The sequence below is a fragment of the Phodopus roborovskii genome, unplaced genomic scaffold (genome assembly GCF_943737965.1).
Source record: "Phodopus roborovskii unplaced genomic scaffold, PHOROB, whole genome shotgun sequence".
In the NCBI taxonomy this organism is placed as follows: domain Eukaryota; kingdom Metazoa; phylum Chordata; class Mammalia; order Rodentia; family Cricetidae; genus Phodopus; species Phodopus roborovskii.
Window position 1 is genome coordinate 44,855,734 of NW_026126480.1, and position 21,818 is coordinate 44,877,551.

General features: G+C 45.8%; 1 protein-coding gene across 1 annotated transcript in view; it reads left to right on the forward strand.

Moving 5' to 3' along the window:
• Mgmt (O-6-methylguanine-DNA methyltransferase) overlaps nt 1-21,818 on the forward strand; it is a 228,009-nt gene that overhangs the window by 34,759 nt on the left and 171,432 nt on the right. The window lies entirely within an intron of this gene.

Sequence of the window (21,818 nt, forward strand, 5' to 3'; positions counted from 1 at the left end):
GCCTGGAGTGGAGTGCTGGCTAGAGTCCAGGCATGAGTGTGTTGATTTGACCTAGGCCACTCACCTGCCATTCTGTGCTTATTCCTGGATAAGTCACTTGAGCACTCTGCTTTTCTCTTGCAGAGGCTCTGATCTGGATCAGTCAGGTGAGATGGGAGAGGTGCAATAAGATAATGCCCAGAAAGCCCGGACTCAGCCAGCAGGGGCAGATGACATGTCCCCAACCTTAGGTGGCCCAGTGGCAAGAGGTTACCTGCCTATGGGTACAGAAGAGACAACAAAAGGAAACAGTTGGTCACTCAGTTATTTCATGTTGCCTTACAAAAGTGAGTTAATGCCAGGTGTGGATAGTGTGTGCCAGCAACCTTGTCTGTCATTCCTCCTTCCTGAAGAAAATCTGCCATCGAGGTCCCAGGGAAAGATGGGTGATCAAGAGGTGCCCCCCCCTTCCTAAACCACTACATCCCCTGCTGCATAATAAACCTTGGGGGAAGCACACACAGGTTTTCAGCCATTTCTCCTTTTATTTTATTTTGTTTGCATGTTTTGAGACAGTTCTGCTGTGTAGTCCTGTCTTCCCTGGGACCTACCATGTACCCCAGACTGTCCTTGAACTTGTGGTGGACCATATAGGGGAGAGCTTTGAATCCTAACCTTTCCCTTTACTCTTGTCTTCCAAATGGAGTTTTTGTTCTGTTTTCTAGCAATGATTTTTAAGGTGAAACAATAACTAGAGACCCAGATGTCAGGATGCAATGGTCCTGTGTGCTGTCTGTCCAGTGGATATGAGAGCCACAGCTGAGTTGAAGAGCAGCCACTCCTCCACACAGTGGAAAATGCATGCAGTTCAGAGACCCTCTTTGCTTTTTATGACTCTTCTCACATTTCATTTGTATTTAGATCAGAGTTGAAGAATATGAATACATATGTTTACAGTGACTGTGGAATGATGTTTATGTGCAGGGTCCAGTTTGCAATGCCTGCCTTACAATATAGAAAGGAGAGCAGTTAATGGTTTCGCCCACACTACTTGTTTTTTTCTTCTTTATTTTATTATCCTTTGGCTTCTGTTTTTCAGGTGTGTAGCTATTTTAGTATTATGAAGAATGATGGATGAGGCAGGAAAGTCTCTCTGGAAGCACTTGTGATATTCTGCAATGCACTTGGGGGTCAGCTGCACTTGACTGATGTATGATTTATCTGATATCCCTGCCACTTCCTGAGATAAAGCTGCTGCTTTATCAAAGATGCCAGCAGCTGTGATTTAGAATTTATAAACCTCCATTTTCAAATAATTGTTCTGATTACTTTCTGTCCGGGCAATAAAATGATAAAGGTAATTGCACACAAATGTGAGATAGCACCAAAATACAATAAAATTAACCTGAATTAGTGTGCCTCGTGGATGAGAAGTGTCTGTGAAATGCGATGTAGCAATAAGAGAGAGTGATATTATGGCTGGAAGGTGAGTTAGTACCTTAATGTAATATTCTTTGAAATATAAAAAGGGGCTTTCTGCAGAGGGGGAGGTGTTTTTGAAATTAAGTTGAAGTGATTCTTATAATAGGCAGCAATGATGCATTTTGAGGGTTTTGAAGATTTTAATACCTTTTATTGTGTTGTGTCTGGTTGTGCTACTGTTCCTCTAGAAGCCGTGGCTCCTAATGTAAGTGGAAGCAGTGTGGAGCTCTGACAGATCGGGGAGCTTGTGAGGTTTGCTTTCTTCTGTTAGCAGCACTCCTGGTCTGAATGTCGTGGACCCCTCTCCCCCCTTTGTAATTAAGTTATTTAGAGATCAAAGGCTAACTATTATAGTTAGTAAAGTTTTAAGGGAGGCTTTTGGAAATGTTTTGTTTCTCTTTCTTGGGATGTGAACTAGGGAATTGCTTATTGTAGACAGATGGCTTTCTGTGGTGTTACCCATTACCCCTTTTAAAATGTTTTATTGTTATTTTAAAATATTTTATTTTTGCTTTTGAGACAACGTCTCACTTTGTAGCCCTGGCTGGCTTGGAACTTGCTATGTAGACCGGAATGGTCTTAGACTCATAGAGAGATTCATCTAACTCTGCCTTCTAAGTGCTGGGATTAAGGGCATATGACACCATGTCCAGCCTAAAGAACATTTTTATTAGCGCTGGTAATTTAATACAATACATTTTAATCACGTATGTCCCAAAATTTCTTTCCTTAACTCCTCAGATTTGCCCCATTTCCCTACCCCCAACTTTGAGTTCTCTTTTTTTTTTTTAATTTAATAATCCATTCATTCCAATTTGCATTACCCATTTTTATAATGTGCATTTTATGGCCCTCCCTTTACACTTCTGAAAATGGAATTCATGGGTACTAACTACATGTCCTACTGCTTAATGAGAAACCCAAAGGAAGGAAAGAGCAGTGGTTATAGTGATACAGTTCAGCAGGAATGCTTGGGCAGTTCTGTGTGGGACAAGGGCACAGGGTCATTGCTCATGTGTACCTTGCACACTGCAGCTCCCCACATAGGTGGCTTCTTTACTGGGCATACATCATTGTATTGGTACAAAGTTTTGTCAGAATGGTGGTTAGTCCACTTTATGTCAATTTCCAAAGCAAATGAAATCATCGTTTCACTGAGGTACAGCCTGGTGGTTTGAATGAGAATATTCTCCATAATCTTAAAGATTGGGAACACTTGGTTCCTTATAGCATGGAAAATAAGAATCTGGGAAACAACAGGCGGATGGATGCTTATTTGGGGAGAAATCACTTACACTAGAAACTGATGACCGCCACAGGTTCCATCCCAAGGGTGCCTCCAGATGCTCTCAGTCTCTGACCAGGAAGCAAGAGAGACCCCAAACCTAGCCCCCCCCCTCGTCACACCCACACCTTTTCCCTCACCCCCCACTGGGCGTGGTCAGTGCAACAGGTGCGGATGGGGTGGATGTCTCACTACAGTCACCAGTTAGTTGCACTGTTTAGGGAGCTTTAGGAGATGCAGCCTTGCTGGGGAAGTGTATCATTAGGGTTGGGCTTTGAAATGAAAAGTCTCCAGCCACCTCCAGTTTGCCCTCTACTTTTTGTAAATGACTGAAAAATGTGACCTGTAAATGAGCAGCTTCCTGTTCCTGTTTCATGCCTGCCACTTGCTGCTATGCATCCACACCATGATGGACCCTTAGTCCATTGGAACCAGAAGCCAGAATAACTTTTTTCTTCAGTTACCCTAGTCATGGTGCTTTTTTATAGCACCAGAATAGTAATCGACCCACAAGTCTTCTTTCCTGGAAAACCTTGTTAACCAAAGCAACGAGGCTAAATATGTCTGTGTGTTGTGATAGTTACTTATGCTTTGAATTCTGATTGACTTGAGAGTGGAATGTGTTACAAGTGTTAGAAAGTAACAAGGAATTCAGGATGGCATTGTAGACAGATACTGTCTCTCATATGCCAGAACATTCTGATTCCTATAATTTACATGTCAATAGCTCACACAATCTTTGGAAACATCAGAAAGTCCCCCAGATTTCTGATACCCCCCTGTTGAGTACACTGGAGTCACCACACCAGCCATGCTGTAAGCAAATCAGTATTTTGCTTTCTTGGCGCTTCCTTGGCTATTGCACCAGCCCACAGAGGGCCCTGGATGCCAACCTAAGATTGCCTAAGCTGGGCTCCCCTCTTGCAAAGCCCTCATTCTACCACTGAGCTCACCACCCCCCTTTAAAATTTGTTCAGTGTTACCTTTTGTCCTAGCTGATAAAGCCAACCCCAAAGTCTGTGGGTCTGTGTTGTTTGTGTTTGCTTGTTGCTCGTGGTGTCTTACTGCTGTGTGTTTCTGGTTCCTTCATTATATTGGATATTGTAGTTGGATACCCATTTTTGTAAACACACCACGGTGCTTGTGGTGACTGTATGTGGTCCCAGACCAGCTGTGTTTCCTTCAGTGTGTCTCTGAGCAGCCAACCCCATTGGGTTCCATGAAACACCCAGAAGCCTTAGCAAAATCTGTTCTCCTCATTGTTGTGCTTTAGTTCCCAATGTCTCAGTCTGTAGAGTTTCTTCATGAGACTAATGGTTCCCAGATTGGGTGGATTTGTTCCCACTGGGGATGTTTTTCAGCTATATTGATTGAGGAATTGCTTTTGATATTCAGTGGGTAGAGGTCAGGATGCCAACAAACACCCAACTATGCATAAGACAAGTTCCCTCACCCCTCGGCCTGGACAGAAAATGATCTAGTCTCAGATGTTAACAAGCCTGACTGACATCATTTATTCTGTACGTGTTCAAGGCCCAGCTGTCTCCCTGCTTACTCCTATGTCTCCTTGTCCATTTTGCCTTGTCAGTTGCACCTGGACCTCTGGGGTAGGAGTCTTCTGGTGCTGTCTTTGACAACGCCTTCTATGCCTCTTGTTTCCAAGCAAAAGAGGATTACAGTTCTGTGGGTTTTCTGAAAGTTCTGCCTCTCATTCCCCTTTCAGCTACTTTGGGCAGGTAAAGTAGTCATCCACTGGGCCTCAGAGCTCCCGCTGATCACTGAGCATCCATGTGGCCCTTTGCTCTCCTGATTTGCTCCTCTGAGGGCTTGAGACTTGCCATCAGGCCTTGGCCAGCCCTACCAATTCCTCTTGCTTTGTTTTCTGGAGACCTGTCTTTGTAGAACTGCATAGTCCCTGGTTTGCTTTGTGCTTTTATAGTTTGTTCTTTTATTTTTCTCTTATCTGTTCTCTCTTAAACTCGAACCATCTTTGAAAACTCCCACTTCCTTGACATTTCTCATTCTTTGAATGTGGATAACTAGTTTTTTTGTTTGTTTGTTTTGTTGTGTTTTGTTTTTTTTCTGGATGATCTTCATGGAACACGTTTCTCTGGGCCTTTACTGAGTGATATGGTAGTAGTTAAGATGCTAGGTACCGAAGTCTTCCCACCAGGTCTTGAATAGGATTCCATAGGATTCCAGTCTCCTCTCTACTCTTCAGTGGCTCTGGGTCCTTGTCTCTGCTGGTAGGGATCTCCAAGCCTCTACGGTCTCTCTAAAATAATGGTTTCTAAATATTATAGTATTCTGTGCTTTACAGGAGACAGCTAGGCAAAAGTATTCCTGTGATGATTAGGCAAGACAGAGCCTGGGAAGAGACTTGTGAGGAAAAGATGGTAAGAGCCAGCAAGGACATGGGGAGGGGTGGAGAAGAGCCAGTGAGGACATGGGGTGTGGGGAGCCAGAGAGGACATGGAGAAAGAGACAGTGAAGGCACTGGGGGAAGAACCAGTGAGGACAAGGTGAGATGGAGTCTTGGTTAGTGTAACGCTATGATTATGAATAATCAGAGATGCAATATTTCTTCTCACCCATTACAACATGGTTTACTTTCTTGCAGGCAGAGGGTATCAACTTGTTGTTTTATTTCCTTTTAGTGCTGATTTAATTTGTCCCTCTGTTAGTGTCTAACTCAGGCATATGCCTATGGAAGAAGGTGACTAGAAACATTGGGTCTTGTTTTATAGCTAGGTCACAGAGTTTCTAGTCAGGTTCTGGGCTGCCTGGAATATAGTTATCCCAGACTACCAGGAAGTCAGTTACTGAGGCCAAGATCCTGGGGGGAGGGGGTGGATACCTTGATGAAGGAAATTGAAGGAAATTCATTTTGTTTTCTGAAGTGGGGGAGGAAGGTCCTCTTGAGCCAAGGATGTAGGCACACACGTGAAACTTTCTAGTCTTTTTTTTTTTTTTTTTTTTTCTTCAGTAACTAGAAAGTCTTAGTTCTGCCACCAGGGGAAGAAAGTCCTGTGAGTGGGCCCAGGATGGGGATTTATGACCTGAGCTGTTGGAAGCAGGCTTGCAGAGCCTCTGGTGAGTGGGCCAAAATGACAAATGGTTTCTGTGCAACTTTTTATTGTCCAGCCTCACACTGTATTTCTTTACGCGCTGCTGTGTTTGCTAGTGTTTTGATTGTATTAGTTCCCTGTGAGATGGAGAAACCTTTCAGTCCCCCCAAATAAATATGGATCTGCTTTCAATACATTTTATCCATTAAACTTGAGGAACCAGGAAACAAGTCTAAAGCTCTTCTTTATATTCTTACTGTGTTTTAGGGCTTGAATTGAGATGAAACATTTACTAGGTCACTAGATTCAGGGTGTGATGTTAGTCCTGTGCAGGATTGGAGCCTTCTAGAAGCTGTGTGAGCTGCTTTTGTTTTCTAGGCGTCATCCCTCACCTTTGCTCACTAAAATTGCCGTCTTTTAGGTAGGCTGTCTAGTTTTTGTCTTCTGATTCTCTCTGCCCCAGAGCCACAGGTGGCATGACATTCTAATGGCAAAAATGTCATGGGGGTTGGGCCCCAGATCTGCAATGGAGAAGGTGTGGTGTTAGTATTGATTGTAAAGTTGACAGAACCTGGAATCATCTATGAGACACAATGCTGGTTATGTGTGTGGGAGAGATTTTTCAGATCAGATCGAGTGAGGTAGGAGGACTCAGAGTATGTGTGGGTGGCATCTTCCTTGTGGGCTGGAGTCTCTACTGAATAAGGAGAAGAAAGAGAGGTCTTAACTGCATAGACCCAATGTGTCACACTCCTGCCATTGCACTTTCCCCATCATAATTAACTGTCTCCTCTTCAAACTGTGAGTCAAACTAAACCCACCATCCTTCTTAAATCACATCTGTCAAGTATTTTGTCCCAGCAATGAGAAAAATAAGTAATACAGAACAATCTTCAAAGTGACTGTAGCTGCCACATCGCCTTTAGAAGGCACAGGGCATCCACAGTAACCACATGTGTGGAAAGACGGTTGGCTTTAAATAACAGTTTCCCCTAACTTAGAATCACGTGCACAGGGAGCTACACTTGAAGAGTTGTCTTGAGCGATGGTTGATGTTGAAGAATGCAGCCTGCTGTGTGTGTGGGTGCTTTGCCCGTGCAGGTGGACCTGGGATGCATGAGATGGCTAACTGAGCAAGCCGGAGGACAAACCAGTAAGCAGCTTTCCTGTGCACTATTTCGCTTCCTGCCCTATCTTTCCTCAGTGATGGACTTTGACCTGGAAGTGTAAGCCAGATAAACTCTTCATGCCCCAAGTTGCTTTTGCTCTTGGTGTTTTATAATAGCAACAGAAAGTCAACCAGATCATCTGGCAAGTGTAGGCTCCAGTGTAGTGGGTGGATCCAAGTGGGGGGGGTAGGGACTGGCAGGTGCAGGAGGGGGCAGGAGGGTGTTAGTGACTATCAGTGACAGGCAGGTAGAACACTGTGTAGTAGGAGGTAAAGATCAGGTTTGGAGCTCTCTGAAGATAAGGCCTTATGTGTCAGGATGAGAGGTACTGGCTTCTCAGTGAGCTTCTGTCGTGAAGCTAGAGTTTGGCTACTTCTTATTTGCTTGGATGAAGTACCAACCAGTAAAATGAGATCATTTGGGCAGTTATTTCCAAAGAGGAGGTCTGAGTGGTTAGACCCTGAGTAACTTGTGCAAATTCACTGTGAAGCCAGGAGTTCTTGTCTGGCATTTGCCTTTACAAGGCTATGGTTTTTGTGTGTGTGTGTGTGTGTGTGTGTGTGTGTGTGTGTGTGTGTGTGTGTGTGTGTGTGTGTTCTCCTGTTGGGTTGAAATTTCCACTCCCCTGCATGAGATGTTTATTACTGCTACGCAAAAGTGTCTGGAATAGATATTGCTTTAAGCTGTGGGATAAAGTTCTTGCTCTCGATGGTTTAATTTTTATTGCGTTCCCATAGTGTGCTGCTGTTGTTCACATGACACTCATGGCAGTGTCTGCCCCCGGAGACCATGCTCAAAATTGCATCTGCCCGCGCTCCCGTGCACAGTGCAACATGGCTCGTGCTCCCCCACGCTCCATTGGCCCTCTCTCTTTTTGTTTGCCTGGCACATTAATGTTGCCTTGCCCTCCTGTACTGCTTCTGTTGAAGTTTTCATTTAATCAAAGGAGAAAGCAGTGTGCCATCATGGTACCTAACACTTTTATTTCCAGGGTTCGTTAGACTGGACCCAGTCTTCAGCTGAAATCTTGCAGAGTGATGTCAAAGAATCATATTTCTCTCCCCCAACTTCTCTCTCCCACTCTCTGCACAACACACATCTCAGGGAGAGACCTGGTGTGTGGGACTGTGCACACTATGGACAGACATCTTAGTCAGATCCTTCTTCCTTTGTCTACACTCAGGAGCGGGAGGAGGTGTGTTCTGTCTTTGGGTCTGTGGGTGGCTGGAGGAATCCATCCACTGAGTCCATGTTTTGCAGTGTGACAGAGCTGTGGCTCAGCACAGCACCCCTGTGAGGTGGTGCAGGAAGGGCCTGCAGGAGCCTTCGGAGAAACTCTGTGGCTGATGAAAAAAGGCACAGACAAGGGGGCAGTTTTTAGGAAGAACTCTAGATTTTGGTAGGTGAGAATGGGTGGAATGTTGGGATTTGGGGAGTGTGGCAACTGAAAGAAGTGTCTCCAGAAATGTCCATTCCTAACAGTCCAACCCTCATCAGCCAGCAGCATAAGCACTTCCCCTGATGATAGCCAACCCAAGTGTGCCATATCTATGAGATGGGATGATCTTCATTCTTAAAGGTTAGAGTCAGATCACAGCATGGGTGAGCCTAGAAGTTGCCCTGCTCAGTGAAAACAGCCAGACATGAAAGGGCAGGTACTTAGTATAGAAGTGTCCTTACATGCGAAGTAAGAGAGTTGGGGTAGTGGTTCTCAGGGACAGGGACTGCCTGTTGTCAAGGAGATCTGGCATCTCCTAGAGATGATAAGGAATTTTGGGACATGGACAGAGGTGATGACCATATATGTTGAGTTTGCTTAATACTTGTGAGTTAGTGTACTTACAAAATGGTTAACATGATGTATGTATGCACGTATGTGTGCATATCTGCATTTTGTCACAATATGAACTTGTATTTCCAATTTTGAAATGGAAGATGTGTCTAGAGAGTTGTATCTAATGGACCTGATACTTAGCACCAGTCAATGGTATGTACCTCTCTTGGACAAGGTAGATAGGTGAACCCCAACTTTATCACTGTAGGTATTCTGTGAGATTATAGTTCCCTCCTCCAATGGAATGCAGTAGGGGTCTGTTGCGGAAGGAATTCCCTGAAGGGCACTGGGGGTCTTTGAGGGCACTGGTCCTCTGGAGGACATTGGAAGTCTGCGAGGACGGGGATATCCTGGAGGCACTGGGGCTCTGTGAGGTCACGGGTCCCTCACTAGCTATTTCGCTTATTTATCCCGGCCTCCGCCTCATTGTGGGAAGACAGTGGGAGTGGAAAAGTGTAAACATCTCCACTGTGTAAAGGTGTCCCCAAATGAGTGAAAGTGACAGGCTGGTGGATGTCATGTGGATGCTTGTCCCTCTCTCCCTAAGTGAGTTGGAGAGCATGTTCTGCCTTCTTGGTGCAGACTCCTTCTGTGCCTTGTGCCCTGCTGCAGCTGGTGGTGCTCCAGGTCCCCTGAATATTTGTGCCCTTGTGGGGAATTCCAGAGTAGTAGTCTAAAGAAGAAACCAGATGCGAAGCCCTTTTACCACTGAAGTCTGGATTCTTCTGATGCAAGTTACCTTTGAAATTAACGCTGCAAGTCTGTTAAGTTTTTCCTCTGGTAAATCTTGACTGAAGAATTGATTTCTACTGTAATTGAGGTAAAAATACTGTTCAGTTTTGCAGTAATGTCTCAAAGTTGTACATATTTTGTTAGTTTTGAAAATACACTGTTAGGGTTTTCCTCATGATAGTGAAGATAGGTTAGTGTGAGGAAGACATAATTACGTGATTCAATTTTCTGAACCAAGATGAGGTATAGTGTACAGATAATTTTGTAATAATCCCTATTTCCAAGGAAAAATATTTGCATAATGCTTTAGTCGTTGTGTCATTTGCTGAATAGAGGTTGGTCTGTTTTCATTCCTATGTAGATTCTGCATATGGATGTGGATTTTATGTATACCTTTCCCACATAAACAGCAAATAACTTAAGTTAGCGATTTTTCTACATTAAACTCCTATCAAATAACTTAAGTCAGCGATTTTTCTACATTAAGCATTAAATTTTTCATTTGAATCACTAAAATCCCCCTGTTAATGAGCAGTTTTCCTACCAGCCTGGTTTCAAAGCCGCATCAGCCCCTAAATAACACACAGAGATGCTGTATTAGATATAAAGCTGTTGGCTAGTTACTACTGTTTCTCATTGGCTAGCTCTGTCTTAAATATTAACCCATTTCTGTCAATCTAAGTATTTTTTCACGTGGTCTTGGCTTACCGGAGAGAGGGTCTGGACTGATGCTCTCTCAAGTCTCTACATGTTGAATCTCTTCCTACCTCTCCCCGAATCCTCCTTGTCTTAGTTCCGTCTATCTTGCTTTTCAATTGGTCAACAGGGCTTTATTCATTACCCAACATGAGAAACATATTTACAGAATGACATCTCCCATTATCCCCCCTCTTATCTAATATGATAGCTCCATCCTGTTTACATACAATGTATATGGCAGTGTGAATGTTGGACTCCCCCGGGGCTCATATGTTGAAGGTGAACCTCTAAGGTGACAGAATTGAGGTGGGACCTTAGGGAGATGATAGGTCACAAACTGCTGCTCTCAAGAATGGGGCTAGTGCACAGATAAAAGAATTCCTAAAGATGATCTCCTTCTCACATATAGGGCACACCTCAAAGGGAACAACAATGACAAAATGGGTCCTTGCTAGACCCCATATTTTTGGGTACCTTGACTCTGGACTGACTTCCTTCAGAACTGGGAGAAGGAGCTCTGTGGATTCAGAGCATCATTCCCTGGGATTTTGCTAAGGACCCAGACGTTGGCCCATCCCACCCAGAGGTGGCTAGATGCACACCATCTCCTGGGTCTGGTCAACAATCTGCTCTGATTTGTACCTAGCAGTCTACCAAAGCCTGAGAAGGACTGGCATTGGCTCGTCTCTGTCTCTTGGTTTTTTATAGCATCTGGGGGACAGAAGGGACATTAGAGGTCAGAGGGTAGAAGGGATTTAGGAAGATATGCTGTCTGTCATCCAGTATCAGACCCACTGGCAGCCCTGCCTATGAGTTCTTCTTTGGGAACACATGTGCAGGGCATGTGTGTGGTCCAAAGTGGTTCCTCCTCTGGCTGCCAAGACTTCAGGAGAAGTATCCATGCTTATAACACACTCAGTGCACCCTAACACTTATAATTCAGAATAGGTGAAGTACCATGTTGCAGATTCCATTTGTACTGTTCTAAGAAGGAGGGAATTCACAGCTGGTTGCAGAGCAGTGCTCCTTCTTCTAGGACCTGGGTCTTGCCTCATCCCTTGCTAGGTGAGTCATGAAGCTGGCTCACTAAATGGGAAATCAGTGTCTATGTGATAGTGCCCATTCCCTAGGTAGAATATACATACCCGTGTAGCAGCAGCAGGCTGAGGATTCAGGACATGGTTGAAAGTATAACTCTTTAAACATGGCTACCATGAACTGTCCTGTGAATGGTGTGAGCACACAGGGTAAAAGTACAGCGTGCATAGGCCAGCCTTTGTGTGGCAGATCATGCCACAGGAATGGATACAGTGTTAATGGGTTGATTTCCAAGTCCAAAGGACTGCTTTCTCTAAGGCATTTCAGTTTCTGTACTTCCTCTTAGAGATCTATAATAAGCAAACGGAGAAAGACAGGGACTGAAGAGAAGATTCATGAAATGTGTTTGCTATGCTTATGATCACTGAATTTGAACCCATGTAAAATTGCCAGGTATGCTGGTCCATGTTTATAACAGCAGTGTTGAGGAGGAGTGTTATAACAGACAAGTGCATGCCTGTTTCTTTCTGGTCAGACAGCCTAGCTTGGAAAATTCCAGGCCAGCAATAGACCTTGTTTCAAAAACAAGATGGATTGCTCCTGAGGAAGAACACTTGAGGTTGAGCTCTGGCTTCCGCATGCGCGCGCACACGCACACGCACACACACACCACACTTACTTGCACATTCCACCTCCATGCCTTGCATGATGTGATGGACTATACCCTTCAGAGAGCCAAAATAAACCTCTCTTAAGTTGTAATTAATACATTTAACTTTCATTAGATTAATTTTAATAAAAAGATCCAGTCAATAGAAACACTCCAGCACCCTTTCATAAGTAACATTTCACAATCTGAAATACTTACAGTGAGATTGAACCTTCTGGGTGGTTGGTTATCATCTGACTTTTGGAAACTCACCCAGAAGCTCACTGTTCACCTGGGGAAGTCACTGACACTGTATGCTCCCAGCAAAAATGAAACAAGCCACCAGGGATACACAGAGACCTTTGAGAGTTGACAAACACCCAAACTGAATACTGGTTGTTGAATGCTGCCATGAGAAATGTGGACAGGCTTCCCCAAGTAGACTGGCTGAAGGTATTTTGAAGAAAAGAAATGAGTGTCTATTTAGTGAGCGCTCAGATCTGAGGATATGCATACTTCAGATGTCAACATCAGGAGGGGAACATTATTCTGTAGCTGCAGAAGGGAGGAGCCCCCTGTGCTGTGAGTTCACAGGCAGTGTCACCTGGTGAGTTTTGGGGTGACTTATCCAGGAACTCAGCTGGGATGTGTCTGTACTGTACTCTGCCATTTGAGGCTGTTAGCTTCCAAGAGGCAGACTTTAGATTCAGCGTGAGTTTTCTATACCTATTGGCATTACTCCATTGGTAAAATGGCTCCCTTAGCTTTTGTCCAGAAATGGAGAGTGTATTCTCATTCTCTCTCTCTCTCTCTCTCTCTCTCTCTCTCTCTCTCTCTCTCTCTCTGTGTGTGTGTGTGTGTGTGTTTGTTTGTGTGTGTGTGTGTGTCTGTGTCTGTGTTATGTCCTTACAAGTCTGATAGTGCCCAGCCGTTGCCTGGCCATACTCAGTCTCTCCAGAGCAAGTTGTGAGCTTGCTTGGCTGTGTCTTCTCTGTGGTGTTCACTCTCTGTCTTGCTGCTTGTTCTGGACTTGTCACCTTACAGTGAGTGCTTACACATGTCCATTTGGTTGCTCTTGTAACTGCTCTACCTCATTTTACCCTTCTCATGGCTCAAGCTGACTTTTGATGAGACTACATGTAACAAACTAATTTCTGATGACTAGCTAGCCAACGGGGAGGCTTCTGGTTGCCTTCTCATTCTTACCTGTTTGGTCCACACAGTCTCCCTGTTATAGGAGGAACTGTACAGGGTATGTTCAGGGTGACCCGAGAGGCCATTCTGAACTCAAAATCTTCTAAGGCCTGGGTAGTCTTGTTTCTGTCCATGTCCAGTTTCTCCAGGTAAATGCATATTTCATATAGCTCAGATTTGTTTGAATGATACCTTCCTTTGAGTTTTCCAAGCTCCAAATATGATGGATTACGTCTTTGTCACCTGTAGAGAGAATGGATCCCTATTTAGAGACTATTGTAACTGACAAGTGGTTCCAGAACACTTACTTCTTCTTCTTCTTTTTTTTTTAAGGACATATATAACCTGTTTGTGATCTTAACCAGGGGATCCAAATAGGAGAACACTCTCTTGATGGCTACGGGTGGGTTTGTGGCAGGCCACGCTGGGTGCCCCCATTTGTTTTAGGAACCTGTAAGATACATATGGTCATACATCCGGGGTTCACATGCTGGCTCCATACTCTATGATGTTAGAAACCCAACCTTGAAGGGGGTGTCTTTCTGTACACCATGAATAAATATGTCTCTCTTATTGGTTGATGAATAAAACTGTTTTGGCCAATGGGCAGGCAGGATGTAGCCAGCCAGGAAGTGTAGGTGGGGCTATGAGACTAGGAGAGGGCTGGGAAGAGGAGCACAAAGAGGAGTCTGAAGAGACGCCATATAGCTGCTGAGAAAGCAAGTGGCTTGGGCATCGCCGGCAAGCCAGACCATGTGGAGATACACAGATGAATGGAAATGGGTTAGTAATTAAGAGAGAGCTAGCCAATAAGAAGCCCCGTAGGCCAAACAGTTTAGACTTCATATAAGCCTCTGTGTATTTATTTGGGATGAAACAGCTCTGGTACCGGGTGGGACAGAAACTTCAACACATTTTTCAACACATACCTCCTTTCTGTGGCAGCACTTTCCCCCAAATACAGTCTGTTTTATGAATGAAACCTGAAAATACCTTGTAAATTTAAAAATATTAAACACGGGGAAATGCTAAGGTCTTTACACACGTCTGTCTATAATATATAGATCTGTTTACATGGCAGCGTCTCACCCTTTGGTGAGGTTGGCACTCTGTGCACAGGTGTCTCAGCAGTGAGAACAATCACAGTGAGTCTTTCTGTCCACCAAGGATGGTCTAGAGTACACCACCAGTGGCCTGTTGACTGACGGGTCACTTCAGGAACCCAAGAACCTATGCTATGATGTAATTTTTCTGTAAATCCTGAACTATAATAAATTATGTTTAATGGTTGTAATTAAGACTTTAGACTGTGAAGCTATCATTGAAAGGAAGGACCTGTCTCTTTCTCTGGAGAAGAAATTAATTGTTAGAGTGTATGGTCTTTAAAGAATTTACTGTAAGATAAAAGACTGGGGTTTTATTCTTGCATTTATTAGTGTTTAATCAAACAGAAAGTGCACTTTCAGTGTGGAAATCTTGGCTTCGGCGGCAGGATTAGACTGAATTATTGTTTAAAGAGCAAAAGCTATGGAATTATATGTTCAAGTTATCAAGCCATTGATAGGCTTTGGATATAATGTAACTAATTTAGAACATAAAATCTCTTGCTGTGTGACTGGAGCCTTGGGTTAATCACTTGGCAGTGAGTGCATTTCCGAAGCAGGGTGGACTTAGGGCAGGGTGGTGACTGTCCCTCAAATAGTGAGCTGGGCCTGTCAAAGCTCACGTGGTCATAGTCACTGAGGATATCTAGAAATCAAGCTCTTCCATTTAGGATCCCAAGTCATAAATTATTACAGGTTCTACTCCCTAACTCCTCTGCTACAGAATCACCGAGAACTTTGTTATCAAGGGCAAAGAGGACTCAATTCTACCAGTTCTACTGGCTCATGTGTTAGAGATGCAGGTGACAACCATTGGCTTTGGGATCAGGTCCACAGGCCTTTCCAACAGGAATGGAGGAAACTCAAGAAAGTTTAGTGACTTTGTTGAGGATTAGCCTGGAATCCACTCATCAGCAGTGGGGGGGGGAGAGAGAGAGAGATGGGAGAGAGAGAGAGAGAGAGAGAGAGGGGGGGGAGGCCTCACAGGTAGCCCCCTGTGAGAACTGGGGTCTGTAGATAAGAGATGTGTGTCACTGGGCCTTGGGACCTGAGTGGTAGTTGACTTTGGTGGGTTGGGAGAGAGAGGAGCTGGCTAGTGGTTTGGGCTGCACAGACATGGCAGGCACTGGGTGCTGAAATGAATTCTTTGGGTTTCACACCAATAGGACCATGTACCTCGGCTATTCCTGGGTTGGGAGAGGTCCTTGCCTAGAGCTCTAGAGAAGGTGTGGTCAAGTGGTACAAGAGTCACTTAATGACAGTGGGAGAGGGCAAGTCCCTTGAGGTGTGGCTCCAGACTGCACATCTGAGTTTGGTCAGCTCTTCATGGCCGCCAGTACTTACTGGTTTTACAGAACACACCCAAGGAGTGCTGGGGAGTAGGCATCTTACAGAAGCTGCAGAGAAGAGGAAGAAGGTTGTCATGTGGCTTCTAGTACTCCTTGTATCAGGCTGTAGAGAGTGTCTTCAGGGCTTCCCAAAACTATGCTCCTATCCACAGCAGGCATCTAGTACCTTTGCATATTGCTGGGGTGACCAGTGAAGGCTGAGGTAGATTCCTGTTGTGGAAGCACAGACTAAGCAATGTCCCTGTTCCCAGGAGCCCATGTCAATGTTTGGTTATAGAGCCTGGGATGTGCATTGTAGTGGATCCCCAGTTCTAACTGACTCCACCGTCAGTCATCTGACTCAGAACCCCATGTTCTTCGTTGTACCCTATCTGTAGTGATGGAAGCCGAGAGGCATGTCATGTAACTGCATCCACAAGATCTCTCCTGGACATGGCTGATTTTGACCAGACTTGCCATCCACCAGAGGGTAGAGAATGTGTTTCCCATGCCACAGCTCAATCAGGATTTGCCAGTGATGAGGAGGCAGAGACCCCTCCCTGTGTGGGACAGGGCTCCCTGGCTTTGGCACCCTCCTAATTGGGAAAGGTCACGTCTTCTTCGGACCTTACTGTGCTCCCACCCCTACCCCCCAGCCCCACCCCCATTTCAGAAGCAGTCATTAACGCCCTGGCTGGCAAAGCTCTGCAGGATGGGAACTTTGTGCTGTGACACATTTAAGCTGAAGCTCCCCGAGTCATGGCAACTGTAAGAGCTGACACTTCATGTTGAGCACGAGCCTGCCACCCTTTTTCCTCCTGACAGCCTGTCACGCATAGCTCTGTCGTTAGTGGGACCTGAAGTGCTAGAAGTTTTCCAGCCCACTAGGAATGAGCTATTGGCAGCATGAGATGTGTGGCCACATGGGGGTGACCCTGGGTGCATGCCATCCCAGCAGACCAACCAGCCAGGGAGCCTCCTGTCCTTCCCACAAGAGGCTTCGTGTTATCTTGGGGAGCTAGCCTAGCAGGCTCTAGGAGAGGTAATTTAAAATGAAAGAGACCTACGTATTTTCTCACTTTTCACAGCGAGCTATAAATGAGTCATCCTTGATCAGAATGGACGAGATGCAGGGATGCTTTGGGATTTGGGTGTCTTGGGCTTTGTGTCAGCTGTTCCTGAGTTCTTTATGCAGATCTCCAGGTATGTCCCGACCAGGTTTCTGAGGAGCTTCTCAGGTCTCACGGGGTTTGGATGCCCTCTCCTGTGGAGTCTGAGTCTAACCGGAGTTGTCAAGGTGTGGAATTCTTTGTGATTATTTTCTTTTACCCCAGGAAAAGTGACATTTTAAAAGTTTTAAAACATTGCGGTCCTGCTGGTGTGTGAGGATCATGAGAGTAGGAAGTGAACAGGACTCCAGACAGCATCATGGGATCTGGAGTGTCTGAGCCCTGGCGTGCTGGGTGCTGAGTTAGGGTGGAGTGCCTGTGGCAGGACTGCTTACTATGCACAGTTTAGACTTGGGCACCCTTCAGACACCTGCCAGCATTTTGCAGATAGTGGAAACATTTATCTCCCCATGCCCGGGAGTCTCTTGGAACCTGCTAGGTGAGAAGAAAGTGGGCCGCTCTGCTGAACCCGGTGCACCTTTGAAGTGGAGTATAAGGATGACAGAGCCACAGGAGTTTCAGAAGCCAGAAGGTGATTGGCTGTCTGTTATCCTTCCAGGTCTGTTGTAGGGAAGCTGAGCAGCTCCAAGGTTCAAACCAGAGATTTCAGGGTCCTTGTCATTCTTGAGGCCCAGTGTCTTTGGAGGAACTCGGTCCCACAGCCTTACTTGCTGGCCACTGGCTCCAGAGCCCATGATCCTGGAAGGAGGGGCACCTGGCTGACACAGGCTGCGCGTCTCTCCCTACAGGACAGCTGGGGTGCTGTGGAAGGTCCCTGGTAGGATGTGCCTCACTTTCAGGCCTCAGGCCCCTGTCACACTGAATGGGGATGCTGGAGAAGGAGGGTGTTGTTAGCATGTCATTCAGCAGCCTATAGACACAGTGTTACCCTCTGCCTTCTGACTTTCTTGCAGGAGGTCTGGGTTTCATTGGTCTTTGTAATTCATCCTCTTTGTATACATTTTGTTTAATGATACTGACTGCTTCATTATGAATTTCAACTTTGGATTTCAGTAAATTACATAGGGCCCGAGAACAGATTCTTCCCTATCTTTTTTTTTTTTTTTTTTTTTTTTTGGAAGGTGATGTCTGAGTAGAGATTGACTTAAAACACTCAGGATTTGGGTCTGAGGTTGCCACAGAAAGTCCTATTTTACCATTTAAAAATGTGGTTTTCCAGCTCTGTGTAATGACATGTGCCTTGAGAGTTAGAGGCAGATGGATCTCTGAGTTCTAGGTCAGCCTGGTCTACACAGTGACTTCCAGGACAACCATGGCTACCCAGAGACTCTGTCTTTAAAAAAATAAAGAAAATAGTGAATTTTCACTTTCTTTGTATTGTGGTATAGAAATGTCTCTTCTACATGAGTAAGTAGGTAGAAGGTAGAGAGCACTTAGCTCATGATTGCGACTCTGCAGCCCCACTCTGACACTGAGTTCATGGGATCACTTGTCACAGGATCTCTGTGACATGCAGGAATGTGAACAGGTCTCTGCATCAGCTCCTACTCCAGGTTCCGGCCCTGCGTGAGTTCCTGCCCTCACTGCTTTTGAGGATGAACTGTTATATGGAAGTGTGAGCAAAATAAACCCTTTTCTCCCCAAGTTGCCTATGGTCATGGTGTTTTAGCACAGCCATAGTAACCCTAACTTAAGACAGATGGCCACTTTTGTCGTCCCAGTGCGGAATTCACATCTGGTTATGCACAACTCACCGGGCTGCACAGAAGCTTAGTCACAGACCTGAAGATTCATCTCTTTGCTTCAGTGGCCTGAAGGTCAGGCTGTAGTTGGTAGCTTTGGAATGACAACACTTCAGCTTATTCTGTTTGATACTAATCTAGCCCCATTGTCAGTCAGAGGGACAGAGCCATAGAGGGATTGCCTTCTGTTGAATGGGACAACTCCCAACTCACCTGGGAGGCTCCTGGTTTGGTGGGCATCAGCCCTGATTTTGCCTCAGTCTCCTTGTTGCAGTCCTTCTGGGCTCTCACGGTTGGCCAGTCCCATTCCCTCCCAGCTTCCCAGGGCTGGTTTTAGGATTAGATGACATGAGTGCATGGTTTGCTCTAGTCTGGAGTTTCCCCATCCCTGTGGCTGAGGTGGCTATGGGAGCTGGAGACCAGTGCTGCTTCTGGTCCTTCCTTCTTAGACCCCAACTGGCTGGGATGCCTAACAGGGCCCCTGGTGGCTTTGGCAGGGCCTGAGGTCTGATCCTGTACCTGTTTCCCCTCTCACAGTCCTAGGGCATCTACTTCCTCTACCCCTGGCTGCTGGCTCTACCCCAGGCCTGGGGCCTGCTCTTCGTGAGAATATCATGGAAACACTCACTGGCAAAAGTGCCTTGCAGCAGCAAAGACAGTTCTGGAAGGCCTGGTGAGGTCAAGCAGAGAAGGAAGGGGGCTGCCGCTGCCTGTGGGTCTCTGGCTTTCAGTACCTTGGTGGGAACTGGCCTCTGGCGCCAGCTGCTTAATTCAGAACATTGTTATTTAAGCGCCCTTCATGTTAAAGGGAGATGAAAAGAAATTCGCTTCATTTTTCAGAGGTCTCCAAATAGCCGTAGAAAATCGATTCTTTTTCTGCCACCAATGAATGTCAGCCCCTCTTGTGGCTTTTGGTGGATGCCACAGTGATGATGCAGGGAATGTAGGTATGGGAGCCACGGTCTAGTTTCTGCAGCCAAGTGTAAGCGATAATAAGCCCAGCTGGGTCCTGGACTGGCCACAGGGATATCCCATGTAGGTGACCCAACCCAGCTAGGTGCCTAGGACCGCCATCCTCAGAGAACCGTGGGGGGTAGAGTAGATGCACATTTCCTGTGACTGCTGCTGTCAGCAAACACTCAAAGAAGCAGGCAGTTGGGGGCTGAAGAAATGACTCAGTGGTTAAAAGCACTTGCTGCTTTTCCAGAGGACTCAAGTTCTGATTCTAACATCAATATTCGTGGCTCACAAGTACCTGTTGCTCCAGCTTAAGGGGGTTTGACACTCTTTTGGCCTCCATGGGCATGGCACCCATGTGCACTTACTCAGACATAGATGCGCATACAAAAAAAAAAAAAAAAAAAAAAAAAAGGACCGCTGGAGCCATCCTGGCTCTTTGGGCCTAATTCTACAGAGTGTACACCTCTGTGTGTCCCCAGTTTTGCATTCAGAATCTTGGACCCTGTATTTTGGATTTGACTAGTATATTGATTATACCAGTGTATGCTGTGTGTCCAGATAGCAGCCTCCAAGAAGGCAAGCCTGAGTTCTTGTCCCCAGGATAGCTTGGAGTCAGTGCTCTGAGAGTTTGGTATTTACCCTGCAGTCAGGGGACTGTTCCCAAAGTAGGTGTTAAAGAAATAAGATATGGACAGGGGGTAGGGGGGTAGGGGGGTCTGTGTAAACTATGACAAGTGGCCTGAGGCTGAGATCTCCCAGCAGGCACAAACCCCCGAGGCCCTGGAGCAGAGCCCTTTCAAATTCTTGCTGGTGTATTCAGGAAGTGGTGTGCTGTGCAAGGAAGCTTTGGGACCTGATGCTAAGGCCTGAGTATTATTTGGGAATACCTTGTGTTATTTGGAAAGAGTTGACTCATGCCAGGCTGAAGGGGAAAGGAGAAGGAAGCAATGGATGGTGCTAGAAGCATGTGGATGGCACAGAAGATCCCAGTTAGACAGGGAGGCACAGGAACCTAGTGATGGACAGGCAGGAGAGTGTGCGAAGGGTCACTGCACGTGTGGATCACCTGTAGCTTGAGGGCTGCTATGGTGAGGTGTATGGGTCTAGTGGGGGTCAGCAGAACTCTTCTGTTGGGGACAGAGGACAAGTGTGATGGGCTCTGGAGGTCACCCTGCATCTGTCATACCTTGTGAGCAGAAGAAAAGCAGGGGTAGACTGTAGGTGAACAAAGAAGGGTGTGACCATGCTCTAACAATGCCTGTCAAACAAGTACACACTCAGAGGGGGAGGGGTGTGGGAAAGAGGGAGAGAGGGAAGGAAGAAGGGAGGGAAGGAAGGAGAGAGGGAAGTAGGGAGGGAGGGACAGAGGGACGGAGGGAGGGAGGAGGATATGGGGGTGTCAGCTAGATGTGGATAGTGGACTTGTTCTGCATGTTCTATATGATCCCAGGTGAGGGCTTTGTCATTCATTGCAAGAGGTGCCCAGATGAAGTGGGGCTAGAAATATCAGAATCCAGGGTTTGGGAAGCTCAAGTGCATGAAGGTGTGACCTGGGAGGGAATTCTAGGAGATGGATGGGTCATAATACATTCTGTAATAACCAACACAAAGGAGATCCTCTGGGAGGGTGATGACTAGGCAGTGTAATTGGAGGTAGTTCTAGGCCAGAGAGCAGAGGCAGCAAGCCATCTCGCTGTAAGCCTGGGGCCAGGCGTGCTGGGTTTGCTAGTGGTGTGCAGGGGGGCTCAAGGAGGGTTTCTGGGGGAATTATTGGATAGCAAGGGAACAGGAGTCCTCTCTTTCCAGGAATCAGACAAGGGATGTGGAAGGAAGAGAAGCTTGAAGGGAGTACAGAAACACCCCCTGTGCACCTTGTAGCTTTTTGGCATTTACCGTTTCCATGGAAGTCAAGTTCACCAGCTCTCCACCATGCCGTCCATTCATTTTCTGTCCACCTGCTGACACAGGTGCCCTGTGTCCCTGCTGGACCAAATTTTCTGTAATGTATTTCATACATGTCCCCATGTCTTATGTTTTTTTTTTAATCTGTCATAACGACGAAACTAGACCTGTCATAGGCTAGGCAAGTGGTCTGGCCCCTCATGCTATATTCCAGCCCCATGCTTCACTTTTATATGTACCCTGTTCAAATTATGGAACAGTTTTTTCTGGCAGTCATCTTATTCAAAGCTTTCTGGGGTTTCAGGTAGTTTAAAAAAATCTTACACTAGTTCAGCCTCCTCCAAGTCTGCTTTAGTTAAGGACAGCAGGGAAAAATAGAAGCATTGTAATTTTAGAGGACAAAAGAGAAGTAGGCACTGGTTGGGTGACCCAGGTTATTGTGGAAAGTGGCTGTATTGTAAAAGTAGTTTATGATTTAATCCCAACAGCAGGGAAAGCTTTGGAATATATCCTGTGTGTTAAGT